General features: G+C 37.1%; 1 long non-coding RNA gene and 1 pseudogene across 1 annotated transcript; one reads left to right on the top strand and one right to left on the bottom strand.

Moving 5' to 3' along the window:
* Positions 1-1,805: 1,805 nt before the first annotated feature.
* On the top strand, positions 1,806-9,863 carry LOC116139182 (annotated as a pseudogene).
* A 34-nt stretch (positions 9,864-9,897) lies between these two features.
* LOC116139213 lies at positions 9,898-11,242 on the bottom strand. Its single transcript, XR_004129416.1, has 3 exons — positions 10,979-11,242; positions 10,745-10,775; positions 9,898-10,630 (listed from the first exon to the last, which is right to left on the bottom strand). It is a non-coding gene; the product is annotated as an uncharacterized LOC116139213 (long non-coding RNA).
* Between the last annotated feature and the right edge of the window lie 7,194 nt (positions 11,243-18,436).

The following is an 18,436-nucleotide window of genomic DNA, read 5'->3' as shown; positions in this document are numbered from 1 at the left end:
TACTTAGTAGAAAGTGGTGCAGCCAAACCTAACTCAACTTGGGAATGTAGACTTTCTTGTGACCAGGATTGACAAGTGAGTCATTAATAATATCACATTGCAGAATCATTGACCTTGTGCTATCACAATGTAATTATTAAAAGCATAATCTATATGGAAATTGAAGAAGTCGTTTTTCACATTAAGTTATGGCGTGAATTGGGTGGTCACACATTTGGTTCCCATGTCTGCTGGATTCTCTTCAGTAGGTACTTCAGGAGATAATTCCTTTGCAAACAGGTCTCTGACGAAGTGATGCCTGACATCACATGTTTAGTTCTTTGTGGTACACTGGGTTCTACTAAGGTGGATGACACTTGACTGTCTGAGTAAACTATTGTTGTGCCATTCAACAAATCTGTTCTTTCAGAATTCCTTGTAACCATGTTGTTTCCTGAATGCATTTGAAACTGTACGTATCTTGCTTCAGTAGTTGAAAGTGCAACCAGTGGTGCAACTGGCTTTCCAGCTAACACAGTTGCCTCTAATGTGAAATAGTATGCAGTAGTGGACTTCCTGGAATCTCTGTCAACTGCAAAGTCAGCATCTACATACCCAACCAGATCAAGTGATGCATTCTTTACAGAAAACCAAACCAATCTGAACAGTGCAATTTATATATATCTAAGTAGCCACTTTAGAGCATTCCCATGTTCATTCCAGGATTTGACATAAATCTACTCAACAGTGATATTGCATATGCTAAATCGGTTTGGTGCTTATCATGGAATACATTACAGAACCTATGGCATTCTAATAAGGGACATTTTCCATTTTAACATATCAGATTCTGTTTTGGGGATTGTGATTACTAAGTATGAAATGGTTTGCAAAGGCATTGTGTACCACTTTGGAGTCAGCCATGCCAAAATTGGAAACCAGTTCTATAAGTATGAGGATTGATGAAGTTTAAGGGTATTTGCACTTCTATCTCTATCAATCATCATTCCTAGGATTCTATTGCTCTACCTAAGTCCGTCATGTCAAACTCAGTATTTAACTTGGCTTTTAGTTCATTAATCTGAAACATGGACTTACTAATTAGTAACATGTCGTCTACATATAACAGAAGATATATTAGCATGTTATTGATACATGCAAAATAGAAACAATTGTCATACATGTTTCTAGTGAATCCCTTAATATGAATGCCTCAAACCTCTTATAACACTGCCTAGGAGACTGTTTAAGTCCATACAGAGATTTATTCAGTAAGCATAATAATCATACAGTTTTTATCCTTAAATCCTATGGGTTGACTTATGAATATCTTTTCATCCAACTCACCATGCAAAAAGCAGTTTTAACATCCAATTGTCTATCTCAAAGTCATATTGTACAACAATTGCTAGCATGAGTCTAATAGTTTTAAATTTAACTACTGGTGAAAAAATTTCAATGAAATCAATACCTACCCTCTGAGTGTAGCCCTAGTCACTAACCTGGCTTTAAATCTTGGTGGATCAGATTTATCTATCCCTTCTTTCAGTTTGTAAAGCCACCTGCATTCTACCAACTTCTGATTTTTGGCTTTGGGACAAGTGTCCAGGTGTGTTCAAGTGCAGTGTCTCATCTCCTCTTCCATTGCAACCACCCATCTTGCTGTCCCTTGATCTCACTGTTCAGCATAAGTGTCAGGTTCTAATCCGTGTACCTTTTAACCAACCAGGAGTGTTGTATAAATCAGGTCAGCATAGCTGTACCTTATGGGAGGTCTAATTTTCCTCTGACTCTATCTTGGCTAACTGATATTGGGCCAGATCACTATGTTGATCCACTTCAGATTTACAGGAGGGTCTTCTCATCCTCTTGCTCTTGGTGTTTGCTGTGGTGGTCTTCAAGTGGACCAGTCTCATCTGTTTGGATATGTTGATTGGAGTAAGTTAGGCTCCGCTCCACCTCAAATGAGTTATCCTAGTCTGTCCAGAATTTTCAGAATCTTCTTGTGAGCTACCTGCATTGTTAGTACCAGATTTGCAAGGAAAAAACAGTCATTGAAAATCACATCTCGATTAACAATTACTCTAACCCCTGGGGTAGCCTTTTCCAAAGCCTATGCTTTGGTTCCTTCTTGATACCTAGAAAAACACACTTAAGAGATCTTGGTTCTAGCTTACCATCCCGGGTGTGTGCATATGCATCACATCCAAATACTCTCAAGTGTTCAAGAGATGGTCTCCTCCCAGACCACTTCTTTCAAGGCACTTAAAATCTATGGAGCTAGAAGGGCTTTATTAATCAGGTAGGCTGTTACCTAATACTTCCCTCCAAAAAGTTTTTGGTAGACAAGCAGTGAATAAAAGGCATCTAACCCTCTCTAGTAGGGTTCTGTTCATTCTCTCAGCAACCCATTTTGCTGAGGGGTTCCCCTAACAATCCTATGCCTAAAATTCCCTCTCCTACACAGTAAGAGTCAAACTCCAGGTTGCAGAATTCTAACCCGTTATCTATCCTAAGGGCTTTTACCTTAATATAACTTGGTTTTCAACCAGGTTTTTCCAGCCTTAAACTTAGTTAAGGCTTCATCCTTGGACTTAAGGAGGTATACACATACCTTGCGCTAAAGTCATCCACAATGGAGAGGAAATAGCAGTTCCCTCCATGTGTCCTAACCTTTCAAGACCCCAAAGATCCGCATGCAATAATCCAGACTTTTTTCAGCTAAATGAGTTCCTTTTGGAAACTCATTCTTTGTTGCTTACCCAAAACACAAGTTTCACAAAACTCAACTCAATATTAACTCCTTACTAAAGTAGCCTTGCTGGCTTAAAACAGTCATACTTTTCTGGCCTATGTGGCCAAGTCTCAAGTGCCATTTCTCTGTAGCAGAAAGGTTAGTAGATAATAAAGCGGAATTAACAGCAGATGCAAAATATTGGCCACACAGAATGTACAGTCCATTTTGTTTGACTCCTTCAAGCATATGTCATTATTTTATAAACTACTATGGACCTTTTTCTGCCTTGTAACTACATCCAGCTTCATCTAATGTTCCTAACGAAATCAGGTTTGTTTAGGTCAAGTAGTACCTACTCTGGTTAACATTATGATTTTATCATATTTAATGTAATGGTTATGTTTCTATACCTTGAACCTTACAAGAGAGATTGTTACCCATGAACACAGTTTCTAACTCCATTTCCTAAAGTTTTGGAACCATTGAATGTTTGGGCTCATATGAAAGGGGCATCCTGAATCTAGGACCCTTCCTTACTGCTAGCTTGGTTTGAGATTGTGAGAGCTTCAAAATTTCAATATCAGTACTAGTGCTGGCTAAATTACTCTCTGTAATGTTGTGTTTTTGTTTCTTATCCAGTCAAACAGTTTTTCTTTAAGATGACCTGGTTTATTACAGTGAAAGCACTTTCTGGTTTGTCCCTTAGTCTTAATATTATTTCCATTTCTTCTTAGGTTTAGGCTCATGTGTTGTTGAACGTTTTACACATTACCCTTCCTAATTGTACTGACTCTGTTCTACCTTTGACAAACAAATTATTTATGTTTCTTTCTGGATTTTCAATCTAATTCTCTAGATTTCAGGCCAGCTATAATCAAGTCAACATTGGGAACTGTACAATGTATTATAAAGCATTTTTCACCAAAAATACTCATCAGGCAATGAATTCAATAGTTCATTGCTAAACTAGAGTCTCCTAACTCTTGATCTGTACCTTCAACACTAATGTCATCTTAAGAAATTCATCAAGATTTTCTTCACAGACTTAGTTACATCCATCTTATAAGAGAACAAAGCACCTTAAGAAATGCTAAATTAGGTGCAGACTGTAAAGAATATAGGGATTCGAGTTTACCCCAAAGTGTGGCGGTGTTTCCATGTCGTCTACCTTCCGCAGAACAGCATCAGACAAGTTCATTATGATCAGATTATAGGCCTCCTCGTCAACTTCAGACTTTTTTCAGTTTCTCTTCAGACCAATTGGTGGTGTCTTTCCCAGAGCAAGCCTATTTGTTGTGGGAAATGAGGGCCTTCATCTTCTTTTCATGTGTTGAATCGATCTTCCCATCGTATTGGGAGATCTCCATACGAGTAGCACTCATAACTCTGTAACTGTACTAGTAACCCTAGCCAAAAATTTCAAGATTTTACTCTGACTTGCGTTTGTGAACCAAACTCTCAAATTTACCCAAACTCAGCAAGATTTGAAGTCCTGATGATCTAGACACCTTTAAATTGAAAAAAAAACCCAAATTCTGACGAACCATAAATCTCCAATTTGTCACAAATAATCGATCTCTGTGTTTGTGACTAGACTCACGAATTGACTACGACTCAACAAGATCGAAGTCCTAATGATCTAGAAAACTTTAAATCAAAAAACCCCCAATTCTGAAAACCCTAAATCTCCAATTTGTCATGAATTAATCGATCTTAAACCTAGATACACCTTAGGACTTTAGCTCTGATACCACTGTTTAACCTGAGTCTAAACTAATCAATACACAACTCAATCCAACACAAAGATTTAAGAAAAAATCAAACACCACACACAAGGCAAGATTTACCGTGGTTCACCTATCCAATAACGGATAGATTACATCCACGTTGAGCTCTGAAATATGGAGACTCACTACACTAAATTATACACAATTACACCAAGAATACACACTCAATCTGCGAATCAGAGCAATACTTTACCGAGGCTAATCACCCAAAAACTCTATTAACCTGCAAGAAATCAAGAACAACTAGCCTCAAGAAGGAACGCAACCTCTCACAATTGCCAGATTACAACGAGAAAGACCCGCACACAAAAACCCTAATCAATTGCTATTCAACTCATAGAACCCTCACAATTACAGACTAAAAAACCCCGATGACTATACACTGATTTTTGCCCTCTTTTTATCAAAGATATTAGAAGTATGAGACATAGGATCTGTCTTGATCTGACGTTCAGGATTCACTCACTAACTTAAATGCGAACGATGTCGTTTGGCTTCAAACACTTTCATTTTAGAAAATTGCACTTTTTTTTTTTTTTTAATGTAAACAAATTCTTTCTTCTACTCATCTCTTATTTACTCTTCCTGGAAATTTTTGGTTTCCCGTTATGTAAAAGTGTTAAAATATACTTGCCCATCTTGTTTTTTCACTACTTACCATGATTGAATAATGTCTAGTAGAAGATATGAGTTTGGGGAAATCAATTTGAATGTTCTTCCAACATAGAAGCTACGAATGAAGTTGAGACATAGCTGAGGAAAATAATATGCATGTGAGCTGGAAAAACATCACAAATGAACCAAGGCAAGTTATTTTCTTGTTGAAGCAAAGTGTATGGACAATTGAAGAAAAAAAACTACATTTAGGTGGCTTAATTTTTTATTTTATGCTAATCCAACGCATTTAGCAACGGGGAGAAGAAAATGAAGTATGGATTATAACTAAAGTGTCTAGCAAAAAGCCACTCAATTAGGGTGCAAGGTCTTCAAATTGACATCAGTCATTCACATGTCATAAACAGAGTGCACCAACAACACTCTATAGTAAGCAAAAGTAACAACTTTGAACCTCTCTTGACCATTGTCATAATCAGAAACTAGAGAAAAAGTAGAGTTAAAGGCGTTTGAAAGAGGAAAGAGAGAGGAGACGAGGGATAGGAGAAAGAAGGGAGAAAGGGACTCAGAGAAAAAGTAAAAGAGAGGAGATAGGGGAAACATAAAACTGAAGAGAGAGAGAGGGTGTTATTTATTTAATATGGGTATATTTTAATTAATATTTCTAAAGATATTTCAGATATTTAATCAATTCTATTGATTTAAATATATTAGAAGAGTCAGATATGGATGAAAATAGTTTTCGATAAAAACTTTGGGTGTATTATTAGTTTCGAGTTTGAATTTTTCATCGTTGCTAATAAAGGTAGTCACGGGAGACCTAGTCGATAATTCAATCCATGATTAATTGAAGGTGCACGTAAATTGACTAAAAACTCGGCATAAAAAAAAAAAAAAAAAACAGCTTAATATTAAAAGCCCATCAACATTTTAATATATGAGGCCGTAAAATACTAACCCAAAATCAAACTCATTTGATTTTATTTATGTATATATTAATTGAATCTATATAGACTGCATTGTTATTATAATATTATTATTTAATATCAGTATACTTTAATAATATTATCTAATTAATCAATTTCTGTTGTATTTAAAGATGATTAAGAAAGGGGCCCAGATATGAGTAAAACAGTCGATAGTAAGAAACCCATCAACATTTTTAAGTATGAGGCCGTAAAATACTAACCCAAAATGTTATCCGAAATATAAATAAAGGCCAAGTTTTTGAAAAGCCCAATGAAAATCATTGCCCAAACACCGGACAGAGAAGAGCTCCATGCCTGATGTGACAGTCTGACAGAGGCCCTAATATTCAAAAACCCTATTTGTGTGTACTGTAAGTGGACAAAATCTCCTCGTCAGCAATCAATAACCATCCGAATATCCAAGCAGACAAAGAACCTGAACCCCCTCTTCGATTCTCAAAAACCCAATTCTTTCTTCCAACCTTAACACTTTCACTGCTGCTTCTGCTGTACGATTAAAGCTCACCTCTTTGTGTACGATTCAAACCTATATCCAAGAAAACAAGAATGAGCTATTGCTTGAATCACCGGAAAAAATGTCTTCAGCTTCATTTTTTTCACACAAACCTTCGTTTCCTTTATCCAAAAACAACAATTTCCAGCTATTCTTCTACTCTAACAACAAAACAACCACCAAAAACAAGAAATTCTCTTCTCTTTAAGCCTTCGCTCATGGCCAGCTCAGCTCACTCGCTACTCCAACTCAAAGTCACGTATTCGAGCCAACTCTGCGACTGAACAACGGAACGGCGGGTTAAAGCTCCAAAGCTCGGGAAGAGAACTGATATTAAGAAAATTTTATCCTTGGTGCTGGTCCCATCGTGATTGGGCAAGGTGTGAGTTCGACTACTCCGTACGCAAGCGTGCAAGGCGTGAGAGGAAGAAGGATACGAAGTCGTTTTGATAAATTCAAACCCGGCCACTATTATGACTGCCCGATTGGCTGACGGACGTACATTAATCCAATGACTCCGGAGTTGGTTGAGCAAGTTCTTGAAAAGGAGCGCCCCGACGCTCTGTTGCCCACCATGGGCGGCCAGACCGCGTTAAACCTCGCGTGGCTTGGCCGAGAGTGGTGCGCTTGAAAATACGGCATCGAATTGATCGGAGCGAAACTTGAGGCGATTAAAAAGTGAAGACAGAGATTTGTTCAAGCAGCAATGAAAAACATGCGTCAATACGCCACGTCTGGTATTGGTAAACGCTGGATGAATGTATTGCAATTGCTAATGAAATGGCGAATTTCCATTGATTATTCGCCCGGCTTTCACGTTTGGTGGTACGGAGGCGGAATTGCTTATAATAAAGAGGAATTGAGTCTATAGTAAGGCAGGGTTAGCTGCAAGTTTGACTTCACAAGTTTTGGTGGAGAAATCGTGTTGGGATGGAAAGAATATGAGCTTGAAGTAATGCGTGATTTGGCTGACAATGTTGTCATTATATGTTCTATTGAAAATATTGATCCTATGGGTGTGCACATGGGGACTCAATTACGGTGGCGCCAGCTCAGACTCTGGGATAAGGAGTATCAGAGGCTGAGAGACTATTCGATAGCTATAATTAGGGAGATTGGAGTGGAGTGTGGAGGTTCGAATGTACCGTTTGCAGTGAATCCGGTTGATGGAGAGGTTATGGTTATTGAGATGAACCCGAGGGTGTCGAGGTTTTCTGCGTTGGCATCTAAGGTACTGGTTTTCCTATAGCAAAAATGGCTGCTAAGTGTCAGTTGGATTCTCTTGGACCAGATTCCCATGATATTACTAAAAAACGCCGCTAGTTTTGAACCTTCTATTGATTAGTGGTGACAAAGGTAAGAAAATGTTGCTTTCATTTGGCGTATGTTCATAATTTCTAGTTACTGTTTGCTTTAAAAAAGATTAGCCTAGTTGTGAAGTTACTCAATTTGTGTTGGTAGTAAGTTCAAAACATTTTTTCTTGGTTTTGTTATCTTTGGACTTTATTAATGGGCTTAACATGGCTGCTATTACTCAGCATTTGCAGAATTATATAACTTTGGGTGAGGAGTGTTCATCTCTGATAGTTTAATTGAATATCAACCTGTATCTTTCCATCTAAAACCCGTCTTTTTTAAGTTGTTGAATGTAATTGCCCTTCTTCAATCTTATTCTATATTCTAGTATACTTTTTGAGCCATGTATAATTCTGATGTCACTGAAACGGCTATTTGTTGGGAGTTTTTACTTCTGCTGACAATTCTGTAATTACCACTAATGTGTCGTCAACCCATGTTTTTGATAATGGAGATAATCATCCATTATTGAGTCCTGTCTACTCAAATCTGCAGATCCCTCGCTTTGCTTTTGAGAAATTCCTGGTTCTCAGCCATTACTAACAACCAAATGAAATCTGTTGGAGAAGCCATGGCCTTAGGCCGCACATTCAGGAATCCTTCCGAAAGCAGTTCGGTCCTTAGAGAGTGGCTACTCTGGTTGGGGTTGTGCACGGCTGAAGGAACTTGACGGGATTGGGACCAACTGAAATACAGCCTCGAGTCCTAGCCCTGATCGCATTCATGCGTATATGCTGCAATGAAGAAGGGGATGAAAGTAGATGAGGTTCATGAGCTGAGCTACATTGACAAATGGTTCCTCACTCAGCTCAAAGAACTGATAGATGTGGAACAATATCTTCTGACTCGAAGCTTGTCTATCTTCAAAGGATGAATTTTACGAAGTTAAACGAAGAGGTTTCAGTGACAAGCAGATTGCCTTTGCAACTAATTCTCTGGAAAGAGTTCGGGCAAAGCGGCTCTCTTTTGGAGTTACACCAACATACAAGCGTGTAGATACTTGTGCTGCAGAGTTTGAGGCTAATACTCCTTATATGTATCGTCCTATGATTTTGAGTGTGAATCAGCCCCTACACAAGGAAGAAGGTTTTGATTTTAGGTGGAGGACGAATCGTATTGGTCAGGGAATTGAATTGACTACTGCTGTTGCCATACATCTTTCTCCCTCAGGTTTGTGTGCTTTCTATTCACCACTTTTTTATTATTCTCTTTTAATAGTATATAAATTAAAAACGAAAATGAAGAAAGAAATAGCCATGCTTGTTTAAAGATTTGAACCTGCAAGGATTATGTATCCTAATTGCATGCCTAAAATTTTTATCTCTGAGGGTTGTGAATGGTTTTATAGAGGCGAAAATGATCAGCAATCGGAGAACTGTGCCACTTATATACTGGAAAATATAGTTTTTGTTTCAAGTGCTCATTTACCGGGAATGATGGGTAATGCTGACGAAATCAGTTTGCTCTTAGATGAATAGATTATAATATTTCGTACTCCTAGCGAAGGAATAAACCTTTATTAAATCCCTGGAAGAGGAAATTATAGATTATATGAAGTAATCATTTCTTAACTTTAATTGTAAATGTGCCAAGGCTGCAATCAGAGATATTTCCGTCTTAACCCAATTTTGGTTTTTGTTCTAACTCAACATTGTATACTGTTTTAATTGAAGATGTAATGTTAAAACGAGTCTAATACGTGATCTTGATATTAGTGAGAAATTTCTTGAAACCTGCTTCATTTGGCATTGTTGCGTCACGCTTTTATTTTTATTATAACATATCCTGCTGCTTTATGATTTTTTTTTTTTTTTTTTTTTTTTTTACCCTACAGGATGCAGGATATGAAACAATCATGATGAATTCAAACCCTGAGACACGTATCCACAGATTATGATACAAGTGATCTCTCAAAAAAAAAAAAAAAAAAAAATGGTCCAATCACAAGTCGCAAGAATCTTGCAAGCATAAAGCCTCATAACACATATCAATGACCTCCCAGAGACTAAGAACTGGCATATAATAAGAAGACAACAAAGTGAAATGCAAACATCGCTGCATTAAAATATAACTTCGACTTCAAATAATTCAAATACTAGTTAAGTTAACTAATTATTACCCTTCACTTACAAATGACACATACAATCAGCTCTTGTCCTACAAGCATTTGGAATTTTTAATCTACAAATACATAACATCTCTTATTTCCTTAAAGCAGAAAGTACTCCGAGCTGCCATGTTAACCATTAACCTTGCTGCAACCCAAAATTACATCATTTAAGATACAGCAGGCAGTAGTATGTGCTCTTTTAACTTCGTGGAAGATCAATATAAAAACCTTATAAACGAAGTCTCAAATAGCTTATACTATGTTCATACTGCAATACACATATCAATTCAGCCAATTAACAACACATATACAAACAGTCCTGTCAATACAGTTCAAATTCTCAGCAGCCGGCTCAAGAAAACACTTCAAATTTACAAAAAACAAACTGATTATCAGTACTATTTTAGTGCATTACCTTTGTAAGCGATAAATTTTAGATGTGAATTGACCTCTTCCATATACATCATTTTCAAAGGGCCTGTTCTCCAAGACTTCAACACCTTCATCACCATTTGAATTTTGCTGCTGCATCTTCATGACCATGTACATCTGAGCTATGTGATACTGAAACCCAAAAGTCCATTGGAGCAAACACGATGCAAAAACTCTGTTAATATAAACTAATATCTAGACAATAACCAAATCACAAACATTTTAAATTCAGTCGACTTGCTTTACCTCTTCTAACAACATGGGCATCACAATTCGACTTCACAAGCAAATCCCACATTGAAAAGTTAAGGAAATATACTAAGTCAAACAGAAGACTAAAAATAACTACGAAAAATTCAAGAAAAGAAATCAGTTAGAGGTACAAATTTTAAGCTCAAAGCAGACCTGAAAGTAAAAGAATAGTAAATTTAAACTTGAAAATAATCTATGAATCCAAACACAATAGACAAATGAGGATACAATTCTTTAATTTGAACCATTTTTCAAGCAAATTCCTGAGCTGTGCAGAGCGAAGAGTTGCGAGCTGAAAACGAGGCCAAGTGAGAGCAAAAAGGAAAGAGACGGAAGATGAGATGGAAGAGATTAAAGCTTAAAGTTTGCCAAATGGAGAAATGAAGTGAATGAGAGCTTCGGATTTCGGAATAATATTAATGGAAGAACAGCGCAATTTAGCGTAGCGTTATGGGCAGAATCATGACATGACATGACAAGACAGTCAAAACGATGCGTAGGACTTTAGAGATTACACGTTGAAGTCTTTATAAGAGTGTTGTTTATATCGTGAACGTGTTCATCGATTGACTTTTCTAGAAGAAGGACGTGGACCTGTTAGATTCTTTACGTTAGAAACGATGTCGTATAATACAAGCAATAACGTAACGCGCTAGACTGCCGACTATTGCCGCTCTGGTCGGCCTGAAATTTTTCTTTAGTGCCAAGAAAAATGTTAAAATACTCCTATGATTTGATACTCTATTAAAGCACATTTGATTTTCATTTTCATTTGATTTTTATTTATTTGGTTGCATTGTTATGTTAATTAATACTCCTTCCGTTACAAAATATGTGTCATTTTATGTTATAACCTGAGTCTAAAGTAATCAATACACAACTCAATCCAACACAAACCAAATTCAAAGAAAAAATCAAACACACACACAAGACATGGTTTACCGTGGTTCACCTATCCAATAACGGATAGATTATATCCACGTTGAGCTCCGAAATATGGAGACTCACTACACTAGAATTATCCAGCAATTACACCAAGAATTACACACCCAATCTGCCGAATCAGAGCAATACTTTAACCCAGGCCTAATCACCCAAAAACTCTCTATAACCTGCAAGAAATCAGAGAACTAACCTAGCCTCAAGAAGGAAACGCAACCTCTCACAATCTTGCCCAGATTACAACGAGAAAGACCCCAGCAAAAAACCCTAAATCAATTGCTCATTCAACTCAATAGAACCCTCACAATTACAGACTAAAAAACCCCAATGACTATACACTGATTTTTGCCCTCTTTTATATTTTAGATTTTTAGTTATTATGAGCCATAGGATCTGTCTTGATCTGACGTTCAAGATTCACTCACTTAACTTAAATGCGAACGACGTCATTTGGCTTCATAACACTTTCAGTCTCTACCTTGAAGCCAACATTCTGCCTTCCCCATTTTTTTTTTCTTTTCTCTCTTTTCCTTGCTGGACCTCCTTCAGTGCAGTAAGTCATTTCCATATTTCTTCTCAGCTCCAGAAAGTATCTAACTGATGTGAAGTAAGTTCAAGCAGTGCTTGAACTTGGCTGTGGTCACCACTTTGGTTCCCATGTCTGCTGGATTCTCTTCAGTAGGTACCTTTAGGAGATTAATTCTTCCATTTGCAATCAGGTCTCTGACGAAGTGATGCCTGACATCCACATGTTTAGTTCTTTTGTGGTACACTGGGTTCTTACTAAGGTGGATGACACTTTGACTGTCTGAGTAAACTATTGCTATGTCATTCAACAAATTTGCTTCTTTCAGAATTCCCTGTAACCATGTTGCTTCCTTGAATGCATCTGAAACTGCTACGTACTCTGCTTCAGTAGTTGAAAGTGCAACCAGTGGTTGCAACTGTGCTTTCCAGCTAACACAGTTGCCTCCTAATGTGAAATAGTATGCAGTAGTGGACTTCCTGGAATCTCTGTCACCTGCAAAGTCAGCATCTACATACCCAACCAGATCAAGTGATGCATTTCTTTTACAGAAAACCAAACCAATCTGAACAGTGCAATTTATATATATCTAAGTAGCCACTTTAGAGCATTCCAATGTTCATTTCCAGGATTTGACATAAATCTACTCAACAGTGATATTGCATATGCTAAATCTGGTTTGGTGCTTATCATGGAATACATTACAGAACCTATGGCATTCTAATAAGGGACATTTTCCATTTTTAACATATCAGATTCTGTTTTTGGGGATTGTGACTTACTAAGTATGAAATGGTTTGCAAAGGGCATTGTTACCACTTTGGAGTCAGCCATGCCAAATTTGGAAACCAGTTTCTATAAGTATGAGGATTGATGAAGTTTAAGGGTATTTGCACTTCTATCTCTATCAATCATCATTCCTAGGATTCTATTTGCTCTACCTAAGTCCGTCATGTCAAACTCAGTATTTAACTTGGCTTTTAGTTCATTAATCTGAAACATGGACTTACTAATTAGTAACATGTCGTCTACATATAACAGAAGATATATTAGCATGTTATTGATACATGCAAAATAGAAACAATTGTCATACATGTTTCTAGTGAATCCACTTCCTACTATGAATGCCTCAAACCTCTTATAACACTGCCTAGGAGACTGTTTAAGTCCATACAGAGATTTATTCAGTAAGCATACATAATCATACAGTTTTTTATCCTTAAATCCTATGGGTTGACTTATGAATATCTTTTCATCCAACTCACCATGCAAAAAAGCAGTTTTAACATCCAATTGTTCTATCTCAAAGTCATATTGTACAACAATTGCTAGCATGAGTCTAATAGTTTTAAATTTAACTACTGGTGAAAAAATTTCAATGAAATCAATACCTACCCTCTGAGTGTAGCCCTTAGTCACTAACCTGGCTTTAAATCTTGGTGGATCAGATTTATCTATCCCTTCTTTCAGTTTGTAAAGCCACCTGCATTCTACCAACTTCTGATTTTTTGGCTTTGGGACAAGTGTCCAGGTGTTGTTCAAGTGCAGTGTCTCCATCTCCTCTTCCATTGCAACCACCCATTCTTTGCTGTCCCTTGATCTCACTGTCTCAGCATAAGTGTCAGGTTCTAATCCGTGTACCTTTTAACCAACCAGGAGTGTTGTATAAATCAGGTCAGCATAGCTGTACCTTATGGGAGGTCTAATTTTCCTCCTGACTCTATCTCTGGCTAACTGATATTGGGCCAGATCACTATGTTGATCCATTTCAGTATTTACAGGAGGGTCTTCTTCATCCTCTTGCTCTTGGGTTTGCTGTGGCTGGTCTTCAAGTGGACCAGTCTCATCTGTTTGGATATGTTGATTGGAGTAAGTTATAGGCTCCGCTCCACCTCAAACTGAGTTATCCTAGTCTGTCCAGAATTTTCAGAATCTTCTTGTGAGCTACCTGCATTGTTAGTACCAGATTTGCAAGGGAAAACAGATTCATTGAAAATCACATCTCGATTAACAATTACTCTAACCCCTGGGGTAGCCTTTTCCCAAAGCCTATAGTCTTTGGTTCCTTCTTGATACCCTAGAAAAACACACTTAAGAGATCTTGGTTCTAGCTTACCATCCCGGGTGTGTGCATATGCATCACATCCAAATACTCTCAAGTGTTCAAGAGATGGTCTCCTCCCAGACCACTTCTCTTCAAGGCACTTAAAATCTATGGAGCTAGAAGGGCTTCTATTAATCAGGTAGGCTGCTGTACCTAATACTTCCCTCCAAAAAGTTTTTGGTAGACAAGCAGTGAATAAAAGGCATCTAACCCTCTCTAGTAGGGTTCTGTTCATTCTCTCAGCAACCCCATTTTGCTGAGGGGTTCCCCTAACAATCCTATGCCTTAAAATTCCCTCTCCTACACAGTAAGAGTCAAACTCCAGGTTGCAGAATTCTAACCCGTTATCTATCCTAAGGGCTTTTACCTTCATATTAACTTGGTTTTCAACCAGGTTTTTCCAGCCTTTAAACTTAGTTAAGGCTTCATCCTTGGACTTAAGGAGGTATACACATACCTTGCTGCTAAAGTCATCCACAATGGAGAGGAAATAGCAGTTCCCTCCATGTGTCCTAACCCTTTCAAGACCCCAAAGATCCGCATGCAAATAATCCAGACTTTTTTCAGCTAAATGAGTTCCCTTTTGGAAACTCATTCTTTGTTGCTTACCCAATACACAAGTTTCACAAAAACTCAACTCAAATATTAACTCCTTACTAAAGTAGCCTTGCTGGCTTAAAACAGTCATACTTTTCTGGCCTATGTGGCCAAGTCTCAAGTGCCATTTCTCTGTAGCAGAAAGGTTAGTAGATAATAAAGCGGAATTAACAGCAGATGCAAAATATTGGCCACACAGAATGTACAGTCCATTTTGTTTGACTCCTTCAAGCAATATGTCATTATTTTTATAAACTACTATGGACCCTTTTTCTGCCTTGTAACTACATCCAGCTTCATCTAATGTTCCTAACGAAATCAGGTTTCGTTTAAGGTCAAGTATGTACCTTACTCTGGTTAACATTATGATTTTATCATTATTTAATGTAATGGTTATGTTTCCTATACCTTGAACCTTACAAGAGAGATTGTTACCCATGAACACAGTTTCTAACTCTCATTTCCTAAAGTTTTGGAACCATTGAATGTTTGGGCTCATATGAAAGGTGCATCCTGAATCTAGGACCCATTCCTTACTGCTAGCTTGGTTTGAGATTGTGAGAGCTTCTAAAATTTCAATATCAGTACTAGTGCTGGCTAAATTACTCTCTGTACTGTGTTGTTTTTGTTTCTTTATCCAGTCATAACAGTTTTTCTTAAGATGACCTGGTTTATTACAGTGAAAGCACTTTCTGGTTTGTCCCTTAGTCTTAATATTCTTCCATTTCTTCTTAGGTTTAGAGCTCATGTGTTGTTGAACGTTTTTACCATTATCCCTTCCTAATTGTACTGACTCTGTTCTACCTTTGACAAACAAATTATTTATGTTTCTTTTCTGGATTTTCAACTCTAATTCTCTAGATTTCAGGCCAGCTATAATCAAGTCAACATTGGGAACTGTCCCAATGTATTATAAAGCATTTTTCACCACTAAATACTCATCAGGCAATGAATTCAATAGTATCATTGCTAAACTAGAGTCTCCTAACTCTTGATCTGTACCTTTCAACACTAATGTCATCTTAAGAAATTCATCAAGATTTTCTTCTACAGACTTAGTTACATCCATCTTATAAGAGAACAAAGCACCTTTAAGAAATGCTAAATTAGGTGCAGACTGTAAAGAATATAGGGATTCGAGTTTACCCCAAAGTGTGAGCGGTGTTTCCATGTCGTCTACCTTCCGCAGAACAGCATCAGACAAGTTCATTATGATCAGATTATAGGCCTCCTCGTCAACTTCAGACTTCTTTTTCAGTTTCTCTTCAGACCAATTGGTGGTGTCTTTCTCCAGAGCAAGCCTTACTTTGTTGTGGGAAATGAGGGCCTTCATCTTCTTCTTTCATGTGTTGAAATCGATCTTCCCATCGTATTGGGAGATCTCCATACGAGTAGCACTCATAACTCTGTAACTGTACTAGTAACCCTAGCCAAAAATTTCAAGATTTTACTCTCTGACTTGCGTTTGTGAACCAAACTCTCAAATTTACCCAAACTCAGCAAGATTTGAAGTCCTGATGATCTAGACACCTTTAAATTGAAAAAAAACCCCAAATTCTGACGAACCATAAATCTCCAATTTGTCACAAATTAATCGATCTCTTGTGTTTGTGACCTAGACTCACGAATTGACTCACGACTCAACAAGATTCGAAGTCCTAATGATCTAGAAAACTTTAAATCAAAAAACCCCCAATTCTGACAAACCCTAAATCTCCAATTTGTCATGAATTAATCGATCTCTAAACCTAGATACACCTTAGGACTTTAGCTCTGATACCACTGTTATAACCTGAGTCTAAACTAATCAATACACAACTCAATCCAACACAAACAAGATTTAAAGAAAAAATCAAACACACACACAAGGCAAGATTTACCGTGGTTCACCTATCCAATAACGGATAGATTACATCCACGTTGAGCTCTGAAATATGGAGACTCACTACACTAGAATTATCCAACAATTACACCAAGAATTACACACTCAATCTGCCGAATCAGAGCAATACTTTAACCGAGGCCTAATCACCCAAAAACTCTCTATAACCTGCAAGAAATCAAAGAACTAACCTAGCCTCAAGAAGGAAACGCAACCTCTCACAATCTTGCCCAGATTACAACGAGAAAGACCCCAGCAAAAAACCCTAAATCAATTGCTCATTCAACTCAATAGAACCCTCACAATTACAGACTAAAAAACCCCGATGACTATACACTGATTTTTGCCCTCTTTTATATCAAAGAATATTAGAAAGTATGAGCCATAGGATCTGTCTTGATCTGACGTTCAGGATTCACTCACTTAACTTAAATGCGAACGATGTCGTTTGGCTTCATAACACTTTCATTTTAGAAAATTGCACTTTTTTTTTTTTTTTTTTAATGTAAACAAATTCTTTCTTTCTACTCCATCTCTTATTTACTCTTCCTTGGAAAATTTTTGGTTTCCCGTCTATGTAAAAGTGTTAAAATATATTACTCTTCCATCTCTGTTTTTTCACTACTTACCATGATTGAATAATGTCATAGTAGAAGATATGAGTTTGGGGAAATCAATTTGAATGTTCTTCCAACATTAGAAGCTACGAATGAAGTTGATGACATAGCTGAGGAAATTAATATGCATGTGAGCTGGAAAAACATCACAAATGAACCAAGGCAAGTTATTTTCTGTTGAAGCAAAGTGTAAATGGACAATTGAAGAAAAACACTACATTTGAGGTGGCTTAATTATTTTAAGTTTGTATGCGTACAGTCCAACGCATTTAGCAACGGGGAAAAGAAAATGAAGTATTGGATTATAACACTAACGTGTCTAGCAAAAAGCCACTCAATTGCGGGTGCAAGCGTCTTCAAATTGACATCAGTCAGTTTCAACATGTCATAAACAATGAGTGCACCAACAACATCTCTATAGTAAGCAAAAGTAACAACTCTTAACCTCTACTGACCAGTAGTGTCCTATATCAGAAACTAGAGAAAAATGTAAGAGTTAAATGGCGTTTGAAAGAGAAAGAGATAGAGGAGACGAGGGCTAGAGAAAGAGAGGAGACAAGGGACTCGAGAAAAAGTAAAAGAGAGGAGATAGGGGACATAAAACGAGAGAGAGAGAGTGTGTTATTTATTTAATATGGGTATATTTTAATTAATATTCTCTAAAGATATTTCAGCATATTTTAATCAATTGCTATTGTATTTAAAGATGAATTAAGAAGAGACTCAAATATGGATGAAAATAGTTTTCGATAAAAACTCTTGGGTGTATTACTTAGGTTTCGAGTTTGAATTTCTCATCGGTTGCTAATAAAGGTAGTCACGGGAGACCTAGTCGATAATTTCAGGATCCCATGTGATTAATTGAAGTGCACGTAAATTGATCTGAACATCTCGGGCATAAAAAACGAAAAAAATAAAACAGTTCAATATTAAAAACCCATCAACATTTTTAATATATGAGGCCGTAAAATACTAACCCAAAATCAAACTCATTTGATTTTCATTTATGTATATATTA

The sequence above is a fragment of the Pistacia vera genome, unplaced genomic scaffold, assembly GCF_008641045.1.
Source record: "Pistacia vera cultivar Batoury unplaced genomic scaffold, PisVer_v2 Contig348, whole genome shotgun sequence".
Taxonomy (NCBI): Eukaryota; Viridiplantae; Streptophyta; class Magnoliopsida; order Sapindales; family Anacardiaceae; genus Pistacia; species Pistacia vera.
The sequence above is the reverse complement of the archived record's forward strand: the minus strand, read 5'-3'. Positions and strand labels throughout refer to the sequence as shown.